General features: G+C 38.6%; 1 long non-coding RNA gene across 1 annotated transcript in view; it reads left to right on the forward strand.

The window, feature by feature from the left end:
• Window positions 1-11366: 11366 nt before the first annotated feature.
• The window catches only part of LOC123457441, a 39525-nt gene continuing 29393 nt past the window's right edge, over window positions 11367-21498 (forward strand). The window contains exon 1 of the long non-coding RNA XR_006635016.1: window positions 11367-11481. This is a non-coding gene — a long non-coding RNA (uncharacterized LOC123457441). The remainder of the gene's footprint in view (window positions 11482-21498) is intronic.

A 21498-nucleotide genomic window follows, 5' to 3' on the forward strand; every position in this document is an offset into this window, starting at 1 on the left:
TCAGGAAAGTCTGCACTTTATAGAAATCAAGAATATCTGACTTCTTATCTCTTGGTAGTACTCTAAAACTATTTTTCCATAAATAACCAGGACCCTTTCTGGAAGGCAGATCTTTTATAGGATATAAACGCTGTGGTTGGTCAAGTTCAGTGCCAGGTACTTTGTATCTAGTCTGTTCCTGAGACAGCCCCTAGCCTTAATGAACCAGCTGTTCCTCTGGTTCACCTGAGCCAGAAGACAGCCCATCACCCTAGCTGTTATTCTCCACATGGGCACCCTTTACCCTTCCAGCTCCCCACATGGCAGAAGCTCCTTGAACTTTCTTTTCTTTTCATTCCATGTTTTTTCCAGTTCTTCCCCCCTTCCCCCCCCCCCCCGCTACATATTATCTCCATCCATGTGGGTGCCTTTCTTTGGCTCTGTACTTTCCTCAATAAATATAAATGTAATGTAATGTAACAGTTATCTTTCTGTCTTTTTTATTTTTTATTTATTTATTTTTTTTTGCAAGAGAGTGAGAACAAGAGTGTGTGAGAGGGAGTTGGCATGCCAGGGCCTCCAGCCAGTGCAGTTGAACTCCAGATGCTTGTGCCACCTTTTGTGCATGTGAGACCTTGAATGCTTTCGTTACCTTGTGTGTCTGGCTTATGTGAAAGCTGGAGAGTTGAACATGGGTCCTCAGGCTTCACAGACAAGTGCCATAACCACTAAGCCGTCTCTCCAATCACTTAGTCATTTTTGTTTAATTCTTTGATTAAAATTAGAAGCAAACCTAGGGCTTGGTGTTCAAGGACTTGAATGGACCAGTAACATCCTGTTACAGAGCATATATTTAACATGGTCCTTGCCTTGGGTTAATTCTCATCAAGTCTTACTGGCATCTCAGACAGTGCATTTCTCACTCTTAAATTAATTTTTTTCTCTTTTTATATATTTAATTTTTTTATGAGAAAGAGAGAGAATGGGCTTATTAGGGCCTCTAGCCATTGCCAGTAAACTCCAAATGCATGTGTCACTTTGTGTATTTGGCTTGCCCTGGGTCCTGGGGAATAGAACCTGGGTCCTTTACCTTTGCAGGCAAGTGCCTTAAACTGTTAAGCCATCTCTCCAGCCCTAGAGTGATGCTCCTACCTGATGGCCTGTGTGGTAAACAACAGCTTAACAAGTGTAAGGAGCTTCTTAGTAAAGAGCAGAGCTGCTTTGGGGTCCCCCAGCCCTACTCTAGGACTCTGGAACCTAGAATATGAATGGAATAAAGGGTGGTGGTGGTGGGGGGGGGTTAACGTGTTATATAGTAAGGGAAACTGATGCCAGGAGTTGGGTATTTGTTGGGTGAGTTCTCCATTGCTTGCCACCATAGGAAAATGGGCCAATTTCTTGATTATCACAGGTTCCATAAGTCTGTGTCTTTACTATGCATATTGGGTTCTAAAAAAAATGGGTGAGGTATTGGCCAATGGTGCTCCCCAGTCTCTGAGGATAGATGAGAGCCTAAGTGGTCTGTAGATGGAGGATATGTGTGAACAATACAGGCCTTATAGGTATAAGGAAGAAGTCATGGTGGGAAGGTGGATTTGAGAGATGAATGAGTTACCAAAGGTGAGAGGGCAGTGCCTAAAGAAGGTGATTTCTTCAGCTAGGATTTGACTCACTGTGAGAGCATGTGAGAGTCAAGGTGATTAGTCAGTTGTCTGATAGCAGAGAGTTCAGGGAGATCTTTCTGAAAAAGAGAATATTTGGAGGGGATCTGAGACTAATGTCCCATTATCAGGAAGGAGGGTTGTTTTATGTAGGAAGGGTGAAATCATAACCTATGGAAAGGGTAAGGCGAAAGAAAGAGGGAAAAGTTGAGCGGACATGTTAAAGGATGTTTTTCCCTCCATCTTTTCCCCGTTTCCTTTTATTTTTTTTTAGGCAGTTTCTCACTCTATGGGCAAGAATGTCCTGGAACCAATTAGGTAGCCCAGGCTTGCCTAAAGCTTTCAGCAATCCTCTGCCTCCTGCCTTCCAAGTACTGAGATTTACACACATGAGCCCCAGCCTCCAGCTACCTGACACTTTTCCCTCTTGGTGTGGTTTGATTCAGGTATCCCCCATAAACAGGTGTTCTGGATGCTAGGTTCCCAGCTGATGGAGATTTGGAAAATAATGCCTCCTGGAAGTAGTATATTGTTGGGGGCAGGATTATGAGTTTTATAGCCGTTTCCCCTGGCCAGGGTTTGGCACATTCCCCCTGTAATCCTGGAGCTTCCTCTAGAGCCTGTAAGCCAAAACATACTTTTTTCCCCCACAAATCTTCTCCTGGTCAGGTGATTTCTGTCAGCAATATGAAGCTGACTGCAACAGTAAATGTGGTACTGAGGGAGTGGGATTGCTGCTAGACACCTGTCTCTGTGTCTTTGGCCTTTTGGAGCTGGTTTTCAAGAGGAATGTGAAGGATTTGAAACATTGGCCTAAGAGACACCTTGTAGTGCTGTAAATACAGCTTAATGGAATATATGGGTCAGAGTGGGGGACCCAGAGACCTGGTGGTAGGGTGAAGAGAGGAGCCTGAAGACTGTGTGGTCTTCGAGGCAGGTGGCTGGCATGGTGCTGACCCATAGACCATGCACAATAATGGAGGAAGGGATATTTATTGAAGCTTACAGGTCCTGGGGAAGTTCCATAATGTTAGAAGAAGCTGGGCTGCCTTCACAGGTCCAAGCAGAGAGAGAGAAGCACAAGCCAACAGTCAAAAACCACACAGCACACTTCAGGAACTCCAGATAAATGTAGGCACTTTGAATATCTTTACATTGGAATTTCAAATCCACCTCTACACCTTAGGGCTGACTGTAAGGTCTGCCCAGTGACACCTCCTCCAGCCAGGTGGCTGCAGATCCAAACTACAAACTAACACAACACTGAATATATTGGGGGGGGGTGTGTATTCAAACTACCACAAACATCAGGTACATATGGTCTAATCATGCAACCTCAAACTTGTCCTCCTGCCTCAGTCTACTAAGTTCTTTTCTATAGGCATGCACAGTCACTCAAATTCCTTTCACTATTTTTTTACTAGTATTTTGAATATGTATTCCTCCCTCTTTGTTGACCTCACAATTTCTTATAGGTACTTGAGCTTTTTAGGTCATGCATAGCAGCATCTATGGGCTCCAATTCTAAGCTGGGAGGATAGATGTGTAACACAGAGCTTTCCAGGCATGTGTAAAGCCCTGGGTTCAATCCTCAGCAAGAAAAGAAAGAAAAATAAATTGATATTGGCCCTTTGCATTCATTTTTTAATCATTATTTTGAATTATGTATGTTTCTCATTTTTTGAGATTAATTTTTCATTTTTGAGATTCTGTTGTTTCAAGAAGGATATTCCTTTCAAAAAATAGTTGTGTGTGAGGGGTGGATTGAGTGGGTACACCAGGGTTTTTTTGCCAATCCAGTGGAAATGGGAACCCAGATACTTGTGCCACTTTTTGTATCAGGATGGAGATTTGAGCCTTGGTCAGTAGGCTTTGCAAGCATGTGCATGTAACCACTGAGCCATCTCCATAGCCCCTTCATCATGAAGATTCTTCAGTATAACTGTCTTTTTCTACAAGCATGTGGTGTTTCATAGTGCAGTGACAGTACAGTTTGGTCTTTTTACCTTGTGTGTTATGGAGACATTAGCAGTTTTACCCACTGTGGGTTTTAAAAAATTTATCATCTCTTTTCACATCTCATGGTCCCCATTCTAGTTTTGTGAACTATACAAATACCATTCACATCGACACAGGCACAAAGAATAAAAGCTAGGGTCTACATATTTGGGAAACACATGCAATGCTAATTCTGTGAGTCTGAGTCACATCACTTTAGAAAAGTTCCAGATCTCTGCCATCTTTTTAACTGTATCCATTTTTAATTTTTACAAAACTTTAAAAAAAATCTCAGTTATAATCATAGGCAAATGTTCTCAGATGACACATCATCAAAGTAAATATATACATAACAATAATTCCATCATTCAACAGGCTAAGGAAGAGATTAGCATGTTTACAGGCAGCCTGGGCTACATAGCAAGACCTTGTTTTTAAATAAAAATGAAAACCAAAGTAGCTGTACCAACAAGCATGTAAGAGCATTGTCTATCACCTGCATAATAAGAACATGGAAATCATACCATCAAAACAAAAGAGGGACTAGGTGGAAAGAAGGGATTCAGTGGGGAGGGGATTTGAGAGGGGAAAAGGAGAGTATTGGGGTGGCTTATGGTCATGGTATATAGTTTATATTTATGGAAATTGTTAATAAAAAGTTAAAACATTGTTTGTCTTTAGACAAATACATACAAGTACTGCAGTGTGGTCACTAGCACAGTTAAAATGTAAAAGATTAAGGACTGGCATGGATGTGTAGAAGTCTAACTTCCCATATACTGATAGGAGTGCAAAATGGTGAAGCCAGTTTGGAAAAGTTTATAGTTCATTGAAATGTGACCTAAGTTTGTAACCCTGAAATTACATTTATAGATAATCATGTAAATATTCAAGCCCTCACCAAAAAAGTGTATCTTCACACTAACACCGGAAGTGTTTTGTTTGTAGCATATTTCTAGATGCCCCAAACAGGAAGCAACACAAATGTCTATGAACCTGGCTTACCACCTCTTAGTCACAGGTTCTTTCCTGTTCTGTTCTTAGGGGGAAGGGCAGACTAGAATCAGTTAGGATCCCTAGATATAAATAAGAACTTGGGCAATAAAGGAGCCAGCTATTTATGCAAGTATCAATATGGATGACTCTTTAAAAAATGACTTTTTTAATGTCTTATTTTTATTTATTTATTGGCAACTTCCATAAGTATAGATTATAAACCATGATAATTTCCTCCCCTTCCCACTTCTCCCATCACAACTCTACTCTCCATTATATTCCTTCCCTCTCTCAATTATTCTCTCATTTATTTTGATGAGATCATCTTTTCCTCCTATTATGATGGTCTTGTGTAGGTAGTGTCAGGCACTGTGAAGTCATGGTTATTCAGGCCATTTTGTGTCTGAAGGAATGCATTATAAGGAGTCCTACCCTTCCTTTAGTTCTTAATGCCACCTCTTCCACAATGGACTCTTGAGTCTTGGAAGGTGTGATAGAGATGTTTGAGTGGTGAGTATTCCTCTGAACCTTCTTCTCAACACTATGGTACCTTTTAAGTCATCCCAGAGGTCACTGCCATCTGAAAAGAGATGCTTCTCTAACCAAAAGTGAGAGTAGATGGAGCGATGCCTTAGCAGTTAAGGTGCTTGCCTGTGAAGTCTAAGAACCCAGGTTCAATTCTCCCAGTTGCACATTAGCTAGATGCACAAGACGGCACATACATCTGGAGTTGGTTTGCAGTGGCCAGAGGCCCTGCTGTGCCCTTTTCTTTTCTTTTCTTTTCTTTTCTTTTCTTTTCTTTTCTTTTCTTTTCTTTTCTTTTCTTTTCTTTTCTTTTCAATATTTTACTTATTTATTTGATAAAGAAAGAAGGAGAGAGCAAGTGAGAGAGAATGGATACACCAGGGCTTCCAGCTACTGCAAATGAATCCAGACACTTGCGCCCCCTTGTGCATCTGGCTAATGTGGGTCCTGGGGAATTGAACCTGGGTCCTTTGGCTTTGCATGCAAGCAGCTTAAGTGTTAAGCCATCCTTCCAGCCTTGGCATGTCCTTTTCTTTCCCCTCTCTCCTGTCCCCTCTTTCTGTCATGAATAAAATACAATATACTTTTTCAATGAGAGCAGCATTAATTTGTGGGTCTGAACATTAACAGAGGGTCTATGAGGCAGTTTGGTAAGCATAATATATACATTTAGCCAGACACCAGCTGACATTATGCCACTAGAGCTCAGGACTTTCCCTCTCATAGGTTTTCATTATCAGATACACTCTCCTGTGGAGTGGTTAGAGAGTGATTGGTTACCCTATCAACAGACATGCCACTGTTGCACCCATTGGCTCATTTGGTCTGCCTACTTTATCTAGTTATTTAGTTTATCAATACTGGTGACTTCTCTCTCTTCCATGGATCTGCATGCAGTGTAATTCTTTTCCAGTATTCTGTCAGCTGGTCTACATAGAGGAGGTTTTCAGCTCAGCTCCAGAAGGATTTCTCAGTGACTGTAGCCCAAGCATGTGGAGTCTCCAGCAACAGGGTTTTACCACTTTTACCTGCTAGGAAACTAAGAGATTCAACAATGGCCTGTAATGTGTTGGGGGGCATCAAGGACCTCTCTGGTCAACAACTTAATGGAAGGTATCTCATCTCTGGCACTGACATTTTTCTAGTAACAGTCTGTGTCTTCTCGGTATGTATTGTCCAGCGAAGTAGGTTTCCATATGACTTATTCATACCCTGTGTTACAGTCAGGTTTACATTGCTCTTAGAAATCACCTGGCCAAGAACAGCTTATGGGGGGAAAAGTGTTTACTTTGGGTTAAAGACTGGGAAGTTCCATCATGGCAGGGGAAAATGATGGCATGAGCAGAGGGTGGACATCACTCCCTGGCCAACCTCAGGTGTACAACAAAGACAAGACAGTGTACCAAACTCTAGAAAGGGGGGAAACTGGGTATAAGACCCATAAGCCTTTCCCCAAGAATGCACACCTCCAAGAGATGTTAATTCCCAAATCTCCATCAGCTGGGAACTTAAGTTAAAAATGCCTAAGATTATGGGGGGGGGAGCACCTGGATCAAACTACCACATCCTCTAAGATTTTGATCAACCCTCTGCCACCTTTCTTTCACTCAATTACTTCCCCTGACATCACTTAGGTCTTTCCAACCCCCATTAAGCTGTTCTTCTACTTACATATATACAATACCTTCCCTTTAGGTCCCCTTCTCCTCCCTTCCTTCTATCCCCTTTCTAGCTTTGTGGCCTCTACTACCGAGTTTTATTGCAACTTACATATAAGCACAGACATTTCTAGCTAGGAACCACATATGAGAGAATACATGTGGGGCTTGGCTTTCTGGTCCTGTGTTACGTCACTTAGTATATTCATTTCCAGATTCATCCATTTTCCTGAAAATTCCATAATTTCAGTTTTCTTTACAACTGAATAGAACTCCAGTGTATGAATGTACCACATCATTATTAGCTACTCATTAGTGGAAGGACATCTAGGCTGGTTCCATTTCCTAGCTATTGTGAATATTGGCAATAAACATGGATGTTCAAGTAGCTCCAAGGTATAGTGTGATGAGTACTTTGGTTATATGGCTAAGGGTGGTATAGATGGGTCATGTGGTAAGTCTATTTTTAGCTCTCTCAGTATCCTCCACACTGATTTCCACAATAGCTGTACCGGATTACATTTCCACCAATAGTTTAGAAGGGTTCCACTTTTCCCACATTCTCACCAGCTTTTATTGTCATTTGTTTTCTTGATGGTAGGCATTCTGACAGAAGTGAGATATAATTTCAAGGTAGTATTTATTTATTTATTTATTTATGAGAGGGAAAGAGGCAGAGAGAGGGGGGAGAAAGAGAGCGAGAGAGAATGGGCATGCTGCCAGGACTTCCAGCCACTGCAAATGAACTCCAGGTGCACATGCCACTTGTGCATATGGCTTATGTGGGTACTGGGGGAGTGAACCGAGATTTTCTGGCTTTGCAGGCAATCACTTTAACCCCTAATCCATCTCTCCAGTCCTCAAGGTAGTTTTAATTTGAAAATCCCTGATGGCTAAGGATGTAGAACACTTTTATATGTTTATATGCCATCTGTGTTTCTTCTGAGAACTCTTTCCTTAGTTCCATAGCCCATCTTTTAATTGGGTTGTTGGATTTCTTAGTATTTAGTTTTTTGAGTTCTTTGTATATCCTGGATAATAATTCCCTGTCTGATGTATAGATGGCAAAAGTTTTTTCCCATTCTGTAGGTTGCCTCTTTGCTCTATTCACAGTGTCCTTTGCTGTACAAGAGTTTTATAAATCATGAGTTCCAGTTGTTGATTAGTGGTTTTATTTCCTGAGCTACTGGGTTATATTCAGAAAGTTGTTGACTATGTCAATATGTTGAACTCCAGATGCATGCATCACTTTGTGCATCTTGCTTATGTGGGTCTTAGATAATCAAATTTGGGGCCTTTGGCTTTGCAGGCAAGTACCTTAACCAATAAATATCCCCACCCACCCCCAGCCCCATATTTCCTAACAAAACCCATGCAAATTTATGAAATATTCTCCTAAAGAACATCATGGATGTTGTCACTTATACAAGAATAAATTTGTGGTATATGTGTAGTAGTGAATTTTTAGAATATATAGATCAGGTTGTGTTTATAAAGGCAGGGTGGGTAATTGTTCACAGATGCTATGTTCAATAATGGGGATTGCCCAATTAAAATATTTGGCAAGGGTTTATTGGGAAGGTTGGTTGAAGGATGGGTCAAAATGATGCCTACAGTGTATGACCTGGAATCAGTTGCTATTCATTAAAGAAGAACACACTCTTTTTTTTTTTTTTTTGGACATTTTTATTTATTTATTTATTTGAGAGTGACAGAGAGAGAGAGAGAGGGAGGGAGGGAGAGAGGGAGAGAAAATGGGCGTGCCAGGGCCTCCAGCCACTGTAAACGAACTCCAGATGCATGCACCCCCTTGTGCATCTGGCTAAAGTGGGTTCTGGGGATTGAGCCTCGAACCGGGGTCCTTAGGCTTCACAGGCAAGTGCTTAACCACCAAGCCATCTCTCCAGCCTGAGAACACACTCTTTTATAATGGTAGATGAATTTCATTATCTGACCACACTATCCAACTATATAATAATTCAATATTTAAATGCTGAGTAGTATTGGGGAAAACACTATCTTTTAAAAACTTCTTTATTTGTAACTGCCCCAAATATGTCCATTGTACTATAAAAATCCTCTCCCACCACCCTCTATTTTCCTTCTCCAAATCCAATCTACATTGGTTCCCTTCTTTTTTTTTTACAATTAGTTTCTTTTCTTGTTGTCACTTATGTTCCACCTATTATGCATGTTTTGTGTAGATAGCATCAGCCATTGTAAGGGCATAAATGTCAAGGGAAATTTTTGTCAAAAATTTTGTCACTTACTATTTATTTATTTATTTGGATTTTAGGCATAGGGTCTCTGTCTAGCCCAAGCTTATTTAGAATTCACTGTGTAGTCTCAAGTTGCCCTCAATCTCATGGTGATCCTCCTAACTTTGCAACTCTGGTGTTGGGATTAAAGACATGTACCACCACACCCAGCTCTCACAATTCTTAATTCACCTCTTTCACAATGGTCCTTGAACCTTGGAGTAGGTAATAGTGATGTCTCATTTAGTACTGAACATTCTTCTGTCAATATTCAGCAATTTGGTGGGTTTTTTTTTTGTTGTTGTTGGTTTTTTGAGGTAGAGTCTCACAGTAGTCCAGGCTGACCTGGAATTCACTCTGTTGTCTCAGGGTGGCCTTGGACTCACAACGATCCTCCTACCTCTGCTTCCCAAGTGCTAGGATTAAAGGCATGTGCCACCATGCCCGGCAGTTTGGTGTGTTTTGAATCAACCCAGTGGTATTCACCATCTGAAAAAAGAGGCTTCTGTAGCCAAAAGTAAGAGTGCCAGTAATATACAGGTATCAACATATTTAGAGATCATTGTAGTTGGCATGATTTATCAAATTGACAATACAAGTAGTTCTTCTCTAAGTCTTATGACCTGTCATGGTGGTTTGATTCAAGTGTCCCTCATAACCTTAGGTATACTGAATGCTTGTGTCCCAAACTGGTGGCAACTTGTCAATTGAAGCCTTCTGGAGGCATTGTATTCTTAGAGCCACCTTCCCCTTGCCAGTGTTTGGCAGACTCTGCTCTTGTTATTTTCCATTGGATGTTGTCCAGGAGGTGATTTCTACCCTCTGCTCACTACATTATTTTCCGCAGTCATCTTGGAGCTTCCTCTTGAGTCTGTAAGCCAAAAATAAACCTTTTCTTTCCCCAACAAGATGCTTTTGGTTGACTGGTTTCCCCCAGCTACATAAAACTGATGGCAACACCTCTTCAGCTATGGACTTTTGATTAAGTATTCAATACCAGGCAGAAATTCCCTCTTATGGAGTAGGCCTCAAGTCTAATCAGAGAGAAGTTGGTTTCCCCCATAACAGGCATAGCATTATTGTACCAGTTAATACATTTGACATGGTTGAACATCAGTACAACTTGCGTGGTTCACTGCGTGTTAACACCATTGATTATTTTTCTCTCCTAACAGGTTCATATCTCTTTCTAGTCTATTGATAGCCAGCTAATGGGGAGGAGGCTTCCAGCTTTGCGGCAGCTTGATTTCTCAGTGTCCTGTGTCTCATGCATGTGGAGTCTTTAGCAGTAGGGTCTTACCATCTGGTTATTTATGGATAACCAAGAGTCTTAGCAATGTCTGAAGTATTGTGGCCTCAGTGGAATTTATGGCTAACACTCAGTGGAAGACAACCCACTCTGCGCTGAACTTTTTCAATAACAATGTATTGCTTCTGGTTACAACAATATATATATCGATAAGTACTTCTGCTCAAACACTATATAACTATATATATTACTAGCAAGCAAAGAAGTAGATTTTAAACATCATTTATCTGTTAGTAAACCGTTACAATTCAAGAGAAGAGAAATAAGTACCAGTTTATTAGCACTGACATTTGTAACATATATTTGAGCCAAGATGTTTCAGATTATGTGTGTTCTCTGGATTGGAGTTATATGGCATAGTGGCATACACAGTAGAATGTGCTTGTATGGGTTCCCAACATAACCTACAGTGAAGTTGACTGATGCAACATGATAATTTGGTGTCAAAACATGATGAATTCAATGCTTATAATATATTTGATTCTGAATTAATATTGGTTATTGCTTGCTCATAATCCTATAATGTTTGCCATATTTATTATGATGCTAATATTGATGATAATACTCTATATGGAGTCAAAATCCACAACTTTTTCAAGAGTTTATATTCCACTGTTAGTGTTAGTAATTGACCCCTTGGCCTTGCATCTTCTGGGCAGGCAGTGTGCCACAATGTTATGCCACAAGCCCTAGCAAATGCCTTTTATTCTCTTGTATTTTCATTAAAAAAAAAAAAAAAAACAAAAAACAACCAAAAACAGTTTTCTTGAATCACTACAGCACTACAGTAAAGATACAGTTACTAAATTTGTCTTGAGTCTTTTCTTCCATAATATATCATATAAACTTTGTGCTTATTGAATAAGTCCCTGCAAAGTTACATATAGAAGAGTGAAGTCCAATTTTCTAGTACCTCTTTTGTATTCCTGGGTTGAAGAGAAATATCTCGTTATAGGAGTTGGTGTCATTTGAAGACATAGCTGTGGAGTTCACCTTGCAAGAATGACAGCACTTGGATGTTGTTCAGCAAAACCTGTACAGAGATGTGATGCTGGAGAACTACAGCAGCCTGATATTCTTGGGTGAATTACACTCCTGTGAGTCTCTGAGTGGCAGTTATTTTCTTTTTGATGTATAAGTATAGTTATGATCACTAATGTTTAGTATTGTTTTGATATTGTACCCTTAAACTGACCTACTTAATGGAAAATATTATATAGAACAATGTGGCTTTGAAGTACATACATATATCATGACCAGAGTCTGTCAGATCAAACATTGCTTATGTGGGGAACACTTAAAAATTCTTGTAGCTATTTTGAAATACTAATATAAATGTTACCAGATGCATACCAACTTACGATGACACTCTGCAATATAAGTTATTTCTTCTAAATGCACCCACTTAATTCTAACCCTGCTCATTCGATCCCATTTCTCCTGCCCATTTTCCTTATTTATTTATTTATTTATTTATTTATTTATTTATTTATTTGAGAGCGACAGACACAGAGAGAAAGACAGGTAGAGGGAGAGAGAGAGAATGGGCACGCCAGGGCTTCCAGCCTCTGCAAACGAACTCCAGACGCGTGCGCCCCCTTGTGCATCTGGCTAACGTGGGACCTGGGGAACCGAGCCTTGAACCGGGGTCCTTAGGCTTCACAGGCAAGCGCTTAACCGCTAAGCCATCTCTCCAGCCCCCATTTTCCATATTTTAATTAAATGTTTTATTTTTAATTCAATTTTGTCAACATGGACTTGTAAGTATAATGAAAACATGCAGGATTTTGCTTTCTTGTTTGTCATATTTCATTTATATCCCATGAATGTACTGGATAGAAGTGAAATAACATCTATTTGCTCTACTTATAAAGGGATTTAATAACCCAAAGAAAAATCATAAATCCCACCTTGGTGGATGAGTTCGTTGGGTTACTTAGAAAGCAAAGACTCCTTTGATAAACATTTGTACTGGCCAAAAAAAAAAATAAATAAATAAATCAAAATCCTAATCTGTTTTTATCCCTATCTACACATTCCCAGTGGGAATATCAAGTGAGAAATTTATGGCATTTATTTCTGGTTGTTGAGTATAGTCTATTTGCAATATCATAGGCCTATGTAGCTGTTGCAGCATTCTTTTTTTCTTATTGTGCAAAGCATGATGGCTCACATTTTTTATTATTTTCTTGGAGGGGAGAGAGACAAAGTGTGTGTGTGTGTGTGTGTGTGTGTGTGTGTGTGTGTGTGTGTGTATTAGAGAGAGAGAGAGAGGGAGAGAGAGAGAGGTAGGGGTAGGTGCCAGGGCTTCTAGCCACTGCAAATGAACTCCAGATGCATGTGTCTCCTTGTGTATTTGGCTTATCTGGGTCTTGAACAATTGAATTGGGATCATTTGCTTTGTAGGAAAATGCCTTAACCAGTAAGCCATCTATCCATCCAAGCATTCTTGATTTTATTGGTATGACTGTTTTGAAAGTCTCTTGGAGGTCAATAGAGCTGTTTTGATTTAAGATGATGATAGTCTTTTTAAAACCAGAGGAAATAGCTATATTACTTCACACAATATCCTACACTTTGTTCATACTACAGTTTTTAAAGTTTTCTTTTGGAGACTGGATCTCAGTCTATCCTAGGTTACCCTATAGTGCATTCTGTAGCCAAGGCTGTCTTGAACATCTTATTGATTCTCCTACCTCAGGTTTCCACTTGTTTGTGGTAAAGGAGTGTGCTATCAAACCTGACTACATTTCTCCTTAGAGTCTTTTTTTCCTATATAGCCATTTGACATATAAAGAAGGACATATTTCTAGTCTCTCTTGTGATTTGTGTGGACTTCATTTACTACCTTTATATATCTTAGGCTAGGACTTTATTTATTTTGTATTATCAACTGAATCTAGTGGTTCATGCATCCAGGAAAAGTGCTTTACACCAAGCTGTTATTCATCACTAATACTTCACTTGTAGTAGAGTGGTGGATAAGTACATCATTTTTTTTCTTTTTAAATTTTTATTAACATTTTCCATGATTATAAAAAAAAAATCCCATGGTAATTCCCCCCCCCCACACTTTCCCCTTTGAAATTCCATTCTCCATCATATTACCTCCCCAACTCAATCATTGTAATTACATATATACAATATCAACCTATTAAGTATCCTCCTCCCTTCCTTTCTCCACCCTTTATGTCTCCTTTTCAACTTACTGGCCTCTGCTACTAAGTATTTTCATTCTCACACAGAAGCCCAGTCATCTGTAGCTAGGATCCACATATGAGAGAGAACATGTGGCGCTTGGCTTTCTGGGCCTGGGTTACCTCACTTAGTATAATCCTTTCCAGGTCCATCCATTTTTCTGCAAATTTCATAACTTCATTTTTCTTTACTGTTGAGTAGAACTCCATTGTATAAATGTGCCACATCTTCATTATCCACTCATCAGTTGAGGGACATCTAGGCTGGTTCCATTTCCCAGCTATTATAAATTGAGCAGCAATAAACATGGTTGAGCACGTACTTCTAAGGAAATGAGATGAGTCCTTAGGATATATGCCTGGGAGTGCTATAGCTGGGTCATATGGTAGATTAAACTTTAGCTGTTTTAGGAACCTCCACACTGATTTCCACAATGGCTGGACCAGATTGCATTCCCACCAGCAGTGTAGAAGGGTTCCTCTTTTTCTACATCCCCGCCAACATTTCTGATCATTTGTTTTCATGATGGTGGCCAATCTGACAGGAGTGAGATGGAATCTCAATGTAGTTTTAATCTGCATTTCCCTGATGACTAGTGATGTAGAACATTTTTTTAGATGCTTATACATCATTCCTTTTTTAGAGAAAATAATTTCAGTGATGCCCAGTCAGAATTATAGAGGACATCTGTTATACATAACATTATTTGTTACTTTATAGTCCTGTGTTGATTCATTGAAATGTTTTATTTTTATTTATATGCTTCATTTGCATGTATGTGTGTGTGCACATGTGTGCATTTGTGTGAGCATGCACTCATGTGCCTTAATCAGTGGCTCTCCAGATTATTTATATTTTATTTATTTTAGTCTGGAACTTTTTACTTTCTTTAAGGTGATTCTTATAAACCCAGAGGCCATTGCTTCCTTATATGCTTTGCAATTTCTTAATTTTTCTGAGGTATTTTAAAATAGTAATACAATCTTTGGCTCTGATTTATCAATTTAGTTTGTGAATCCTCTTTTTAGAAAATTATTTATTTATTTGAGACAGAGAGGGGAGAATAGGCAGAGAGACAGAGAAAATATGTGTGCTTGGGCCTCCAACCACTCCCTACAAACTCCAAATGCATGCACCACCTACAACATCTAGCTTACATGGCTACTAGGGAATCCTAATTATTTCTTTTCGCTTTCTAGACAAGTGTGTTGACCCCTAAGATATCTCTCCAGGCCCCCCTTTACCTTTATTATTCATTTCTTTAGTTGAATTCTTTTTTATTTATTTATTTTTTTGCTTTATTTATTTATTTTTATCTTTTCACTATTTGTATTAACATTTTCCATGATTATAAAAATTATTCTATGGTAATACCCTGCTCCCCCACACTTTCCCCTTTGAAATTCCATTCTCCATCATATTACCTCCCCATCTCAATCATTCTACTTACATACATACAATACCAACCTATTAAGTACACCCCTCCTTTCCTTTCTCTTCCCTTTATAGTTGAATTCTTTTCCCACAATCTTTCTGTAGTGTTCCTTTTACGACTACTCTCTTTTCCATTTATCAGTAATGTTAGTTGTTGTCTTTGTAGCTTCACTATGTTCCCCTTTCATTATGCTCTATTTATTTAATGTCCTTTTAAAATAATTGTTGAAGCCTTTTTTCCAGAATGTATGAGGCTGAGGGAGAAGGACCTTTGGTTACAGCATCTGTTCTTGGTCAACCTAGGCTAGAGTGAGTCCATATCTTGTAAAACTCCCACCACCGCCACCCCCGAAAAAAGGAAAAAAAAAAAAAAATCTTATTCTATATCATGCTGTTCAATGTCACTTGAGAGAAACATTTTCAATGTCACTGCGGGGAAATATTCCAGTTAATGAATACCAGGAGTACAACCTTTCTCTAAGCTTACTTTGCAGTTTACCTAATAGATATCAGTTGTATAAATGCAGCTGTTATCTTACAAGAGTTCACTTGATATAATATTTGAGAAAATTTATACCTTATTTCCCAATTACAGGGAACTGTATGACCAAACCAGATTTGATCTTTAAGTTGGAGCATGGATTTGCACCATCGAGTGTAGTAGAAGGCTCAATTCAGAGGCTTCCAGGCAAGTAAATGCATACTGTGTAACATAGGTCAAATAGATGAGAACTCATCGTGAATTGTCATGATAAACAGTGTTACTGTGAATCTGACACCTGTTATGATATGGGGAAAGCTCTACTCTTATTTGTGACATTGAAGAAATTTTTTTTATATATTATAAAATTTAATTCCCTGTATAGGTGATCTTGGACAAAATGCTTAGAAGATACATCTTATTGCAGAAAGATATTCAAATATATATTTCTATAATGGTGATTGTGCTTATAGTGCTGACCCAAATAAAGTATTTAACATATTTATAATCCCCTGTGAAATTTGGAAGTAAATAAGAGAGCATCATGGATTCCATGATAAGGTTTTAGAACCCTTTTATGCAATGTACATGAGAAGACTGTAGGTGACAGAAGGATATTAGATTTGTGAAATATAGGAAGTATATCAGGGATTTAGTAAAAGACAAAAGATTAATACGATCTGAAGAGAAACCAGAGTTTATGTATCAGGGATTTAGAACGAGCATTTGTGATTGAGAAAAGAAAATATGAATCACAGTACAACAAAATATAAGAAATAGTCCATTTTCATTTTATAGATTAGAATACAATATAAAGCCACAGGCACAACATCAGATCACACAGTGCAATGAGCTCTCTTGCCAAAAGAGTGGTATATGTACCATTTCTAGAGATCCAGATCAGTATGGCTGTTACTCAATCTTCAACAGCAGCCTCACTATAGAGAAATGCTTGAAGTAAACATCTGAAGATTTTGGAATGTGAAAACATGGATAATCCAGAGTGTCTGTACACATTAAGTATTTACATGTGTGAGATGGACACAAGAAGGAATACTCAATCTGACAGGGCCAATTGGAGAATTACTGATTAACTTTTATATTGAGGAGGCTTATTAGGGAAATTTTGTTGGTGTTAGCCTTCATGGTGAAGAATAAATCATATTGTTTATTGATGTTGAAAATATAGGGAATGTTCAGCCTATATTGTTCATTTTGTTTTGCCTTTATACATTCATTACAGATCATATTTTTAGTTGCAACATCAATCTGAAAATTATGAGCCCAATTCAATAATGTAGTGACTTACCATATGTAGTTGATTGTTGCTTGGGTACTTAAATCCCTGAATTGACGTAAGAGTCCTCTATTCTGTTTTTGTTTTTTTTTCCACTGTCTGATACACAATGGTGATATCTTGTCGTTTTGCTTGTGTGTGCAATAAATGTAGTGCTCTGCCTATTCTATCAATCTCAATGGCTTCTAGTAGCTTTTATATGAAGATGCATATGTATTTAGGTGCAGACTTGCCATTGACTTTTATCATGTGTCTGTCCATCAGTGCCTATACACCACCAATTTCAATAGTGAACAAGGAATGACTACACTGGTCTATAGTTGGAACACCATTACTTCTGTCCACAAAACTTGGAGAAAAGAATATATATGTTCTCAAAATTGTTCTTTTCTCTTTCTTTTCAACTATTCTTCTACATGGATAGCTTTCTTTTCACTTTATTCCATACTGTGATGTTTTCCGTATTCATATTTTAATACTCTTATTTTAATTACTATCATTTTGCTTTCATATTCCAATGTGATTTGCTTTTGTTCTTTCTCATGCAGCTGTTTTCTTGGCTATCTTCCTCCTCTTTATCTCCTTCATTCAGAATAACAATGATTGAAAACAGTGTTCTTCGATGATTATTAGATATCAGTAATTGAAACATATAAAGTCATCATGTCCACAGTCAGTATTAAACCCAACATTAGCTGTTGAGATGACTCAGTGGATAAAGCAATTTTTGTATAATCATGAATTAAGATCCCCAAAATTAACCAGAACACTGAATATCCCTCAAGTCACATATGCCAGAATCATTGCATACACAGTAGTTTACAACAGATGGCATTTTCAAACAAGGTTAAAGGCAATGACTGTCTCCAAAACTTGAACTGTTATTAGCAAATATACATTTGGTAACACATACCCAAGCTCAGAAACACACATCCACATATAATCATGTAAGATTTAAAAAAAAAAAAAAAACAACAAAAAACTAAAAACCTATCATGAGTATGTTCCATGGAGAAATGTGGTAGTGGAGAGACTAGAAATATAAGCAAAACATGTTGTTGTAGTAGAATCTTTGTAATGAATCAAACATCTGTAGAGGAAAATATCCAGTCAACATGTGGTAAGTTATGTGTAAACACTTAGGCAAGGAAGTGCAACTGGAAAACTTGTCTTCATACCCAATAGGTTATTTCAGTAAAAACAAACAAATCATTGAATAAAGCTAATCTACATGAGAATTACTTTGTTCAGAAAAATTAGTCCATATCTTATTGAATAGGCAAGAAATTTTTAAAAAAATAGCAAAAAGTAGTCTCATTTAAAGGTCTTTAATAAGTTCTGTGAATATAGGAAAGCATTTGCTGAGCTTGCACTTTGTTATATAAAATATGCCTCAACGTAAGGAAGCTATCATAGTGAAAACTAGTAGTATTATAATTATTGTGGGCTATATTATACCTTACAAAATACAAGGAAGCCCTCATGCATCAAATTTTTGTTTACTGTTTGGAATGTAATAAACTTCTTTGTATTTCTCACAATTAAAAAGTCAACAGAAATTGCACTGGACAAAGATTGATGATTTTAAGCAATTCCAGAATGCTGTTTTCCACAACATACATCAAACTTGGAATCAAGGAACAAATACAGGTGAGAAGCTGTATGAATGTGGGACAGCCTTGATCTCCAAGTCACATTTCACTGTGCATCAGAGAACTCATGCAGTTGAGAAACCTTATCAATGTGGAAAAGCTTACCTTACCAAGTCACATATCACTGCCCGTCATCAAACTCACACAGATGATAAACCATATGAATGTAATGAATGTGGGAAAGCCTATATTTGCAAGTCATATCTCATGAAGCATCACAGAACTCACACTGGTAAAAAGCCATGTAAATGTACTGACTGTGGGAATGCCTTCATGTACAAGCCACAATTTACTATGCATCAGAGAACTCACACAGGTGAGAAGCCATACAAATGTACTGAATGTGGGAAAACCTTTATGTGCAAGTCAAATCTCACTACACATCAGAGAACTCACACAGGTGAGAAGCCATATGAATGTACTGAATGTGGGAAAGCCTTTATATGCAAGTCAAATCTCACTGAGCATCAGAGAACTCACACAGGTGCAAAGCCATTTGAATGTACTGAATGTGGGAAATCCTTTATGTGCAAGTCATATCTCACTAAGCATCACAGAACTCACACTGGTGAAAAGCCATACGAATGTAGTGACTGTGGGAAAGCCTTCATGTTCAAGTCAAATATCTCTAAGCATCAGAAAACTCACACAGGTGAAAAGCCATTTGAATGTACTGAATGTGGGAAAGCCTTTATGTCCAAGTCACATCTCAGGGAGCATCAGAGAACTCACACAGCTGAAAAGGCACATGAATGTACTGAATGTAGGAAAACATTTTTGTATAAGTCCCAACTCACTATGCATCAGAGGACTCACACAGGTGAGAAGTTGTATAATTGTACTGAATGTGGGAAAGCCTTTATGTACAAGTCAAATCTTACCACACATCAGAGAACTCACACAGGCGAAGAGCCATATGAATGTATTGAATGTGGGAAAGCCTTTGTATCTCACCAAGCATCATAGGACACACACGTGAAAAGCCACATGAATTTACTGAATATGGAAAAACCTTCATGTATAAGTCACAACTCACTATGCATTTGAACTAACAGAGGTGAAAAGTCATGTGAATATAATGAATGTAGGAAAACCTTCATGTTCACGACACAACTCACTATGCATCACATAGAACTCACACAGGTGGGTAGCCATACGAATGCATTGAATGTGGGAAAGCCCTCATGTCCAAATCAAATTTCACTATCAGAGAACTCACATAGGTGAAAATCCATATGACTGCACTGAATGTGGAAAAGCCTTTATCTGTAAGTCAAATCTCAGTACACATCAGAGAATTCATACAGGTGAGAAACCATATGAATATACTGACTAGGAAGTCCTCCATGGCCAAGTCACATTGAGCATCAGAAACTTAAACAGGTGAGAGGCCATATGAATGTATTCGTGTCAAGGTGAGAAGGCACGTGAATGTGGTAAAGCCTTCATGTCCTAGTCAAATATCCCCATATATCAAAATAACTCATAAAGGTGAAGAGTATCATGAGTGTACTGAATATGTGAAAACCTTCCTGTCCAAATCAAATCAAGTCAAGGCAAGTAAAATCTCAACACACATCAGAGAACTCACAGAGTTGTGAAGCCATATAAATATACTTAAATGTGGGAAAGTCTTCACCTGTAAGTCACAGCTCACTCACCATCTGAGAACTCATGCAGGTGAGGAACCATTTAAATGCACTGGATGTTGCAAATCCTTCATCTGCAAGTTACAGCTCACTATACATTGTAGAACTCATACAGGTGAGAAGAGACATATCAATGTAATAAGTGTCTGAGGATTGTAATCCTGACACATTTTAGAACAGTAGGAGTAGCAATGGTCATTCTGAGAGTAGGAGAGGTCTGTAATAACAAGGCTCAAAATTAATAAATTTTCAGCCTTCTCAGTTAAGATGTTGTGTTTTTGAGTTTGAGATGTATCGTATTTCTGAAAGACTATGGAAACTTTTACAACAGACATATGTAGTCACAAAGTGTTCATGGGTTTATGTTGAATTCTCCAGTACCTAAATGAAGGCAGATGCTGTGTGTCAGATGGATCTGGAATTTGTTTGCAGTAGGTAGAGGCCTTGTATACCTCTTCTCTGTCTCTCTATTCTTACAAATAAAAAAGTAACTTAAAGAATATTTTAAAATGCCAGTTGTGGTTGTTTATATGTATACTTCCAGCAAAAGGAAGGTCAGTAGGAATTGCAGATCTGAGTATTTAGTTTTTTTTTTTATTTACTTTAAAAAAAGTAATTAGTTTTGTACTCAGCGAATACAATCAATTTGGTACCATTGTTAGCCTCATCCATGTGCTAACCGCTCCCGCTGGCCCCTACTTGTTGAGGCATATGGGTCATGCATTCTGGGGTTAGCCCACAGTTATGGATAGGATAAATGTCTCTGCATATCATGACCCAACATGTGGTTCTGACATTCTTTTCACCCCCCCTTCCGCAAAATTTCCCTGAGCCACGTTGGGTTGATTTTTGGTTTCTTCAATGATGAGTTGTTGGGGGCCTCTGGGTATCTGGATTTCTGATTTGGTAAGAGTTGATTTTTCTCTGTGTTGATCTTCACCCTTGTGCTGGTTCCTGGTTCACCATGAAAACTGCACCCTGTGCCAGCCTGCAGCACAAGAGTTGAAACAGACCCTGAAGGAGGGAGTGGGAATGAACTGAAACAAGAACACAAGGAATGGAGCCAAGACAAGTTCTGATCAAGGCTCAGGTTTATTCAGGCAGACGCAAGCTTATATACAGAAGATAAAACTTTCATGACAATGCCAACATGCCTAAGGTTAGCTTCACTAGGGCCACATGGTAATGCCTCTGTGTCTGGCGCCTTCTTCACCTAGGCTGTATGTTAAATAATGCCTTTGTGTTAAGCAAAGACCACATGCAGCTCCCAAAGTCACAGGGCAGCTGCAGCTCCAAACATCTCCCCCTTCTTTATTTATTAAATGAAGTGACTGTGCTTGTCTTAGGTTGGCAGAGGCCATAGAACATCCTTACCCGTCATAGGACAAACATATTATCAATAC

The sequence above is a fragment of the Jaculus jaculus genome, unplaced genomic scaffold (assembly GCF_020740685.1).
Source record: "Jaculus jaculus isolate mJacJac1 unplaced genomic scaffold, mJacJac1.mat.Y.cur mat_scaffold_48_1_805434_arrow_ctg1, whole genome shotgun sequence".
Classification (NCBI taxonomy): Eukaryota; Metazoa; Chordata; class Mammalia; order Rodentia; family Dipodidae; genus Jaculus; species Jaculus jaculus.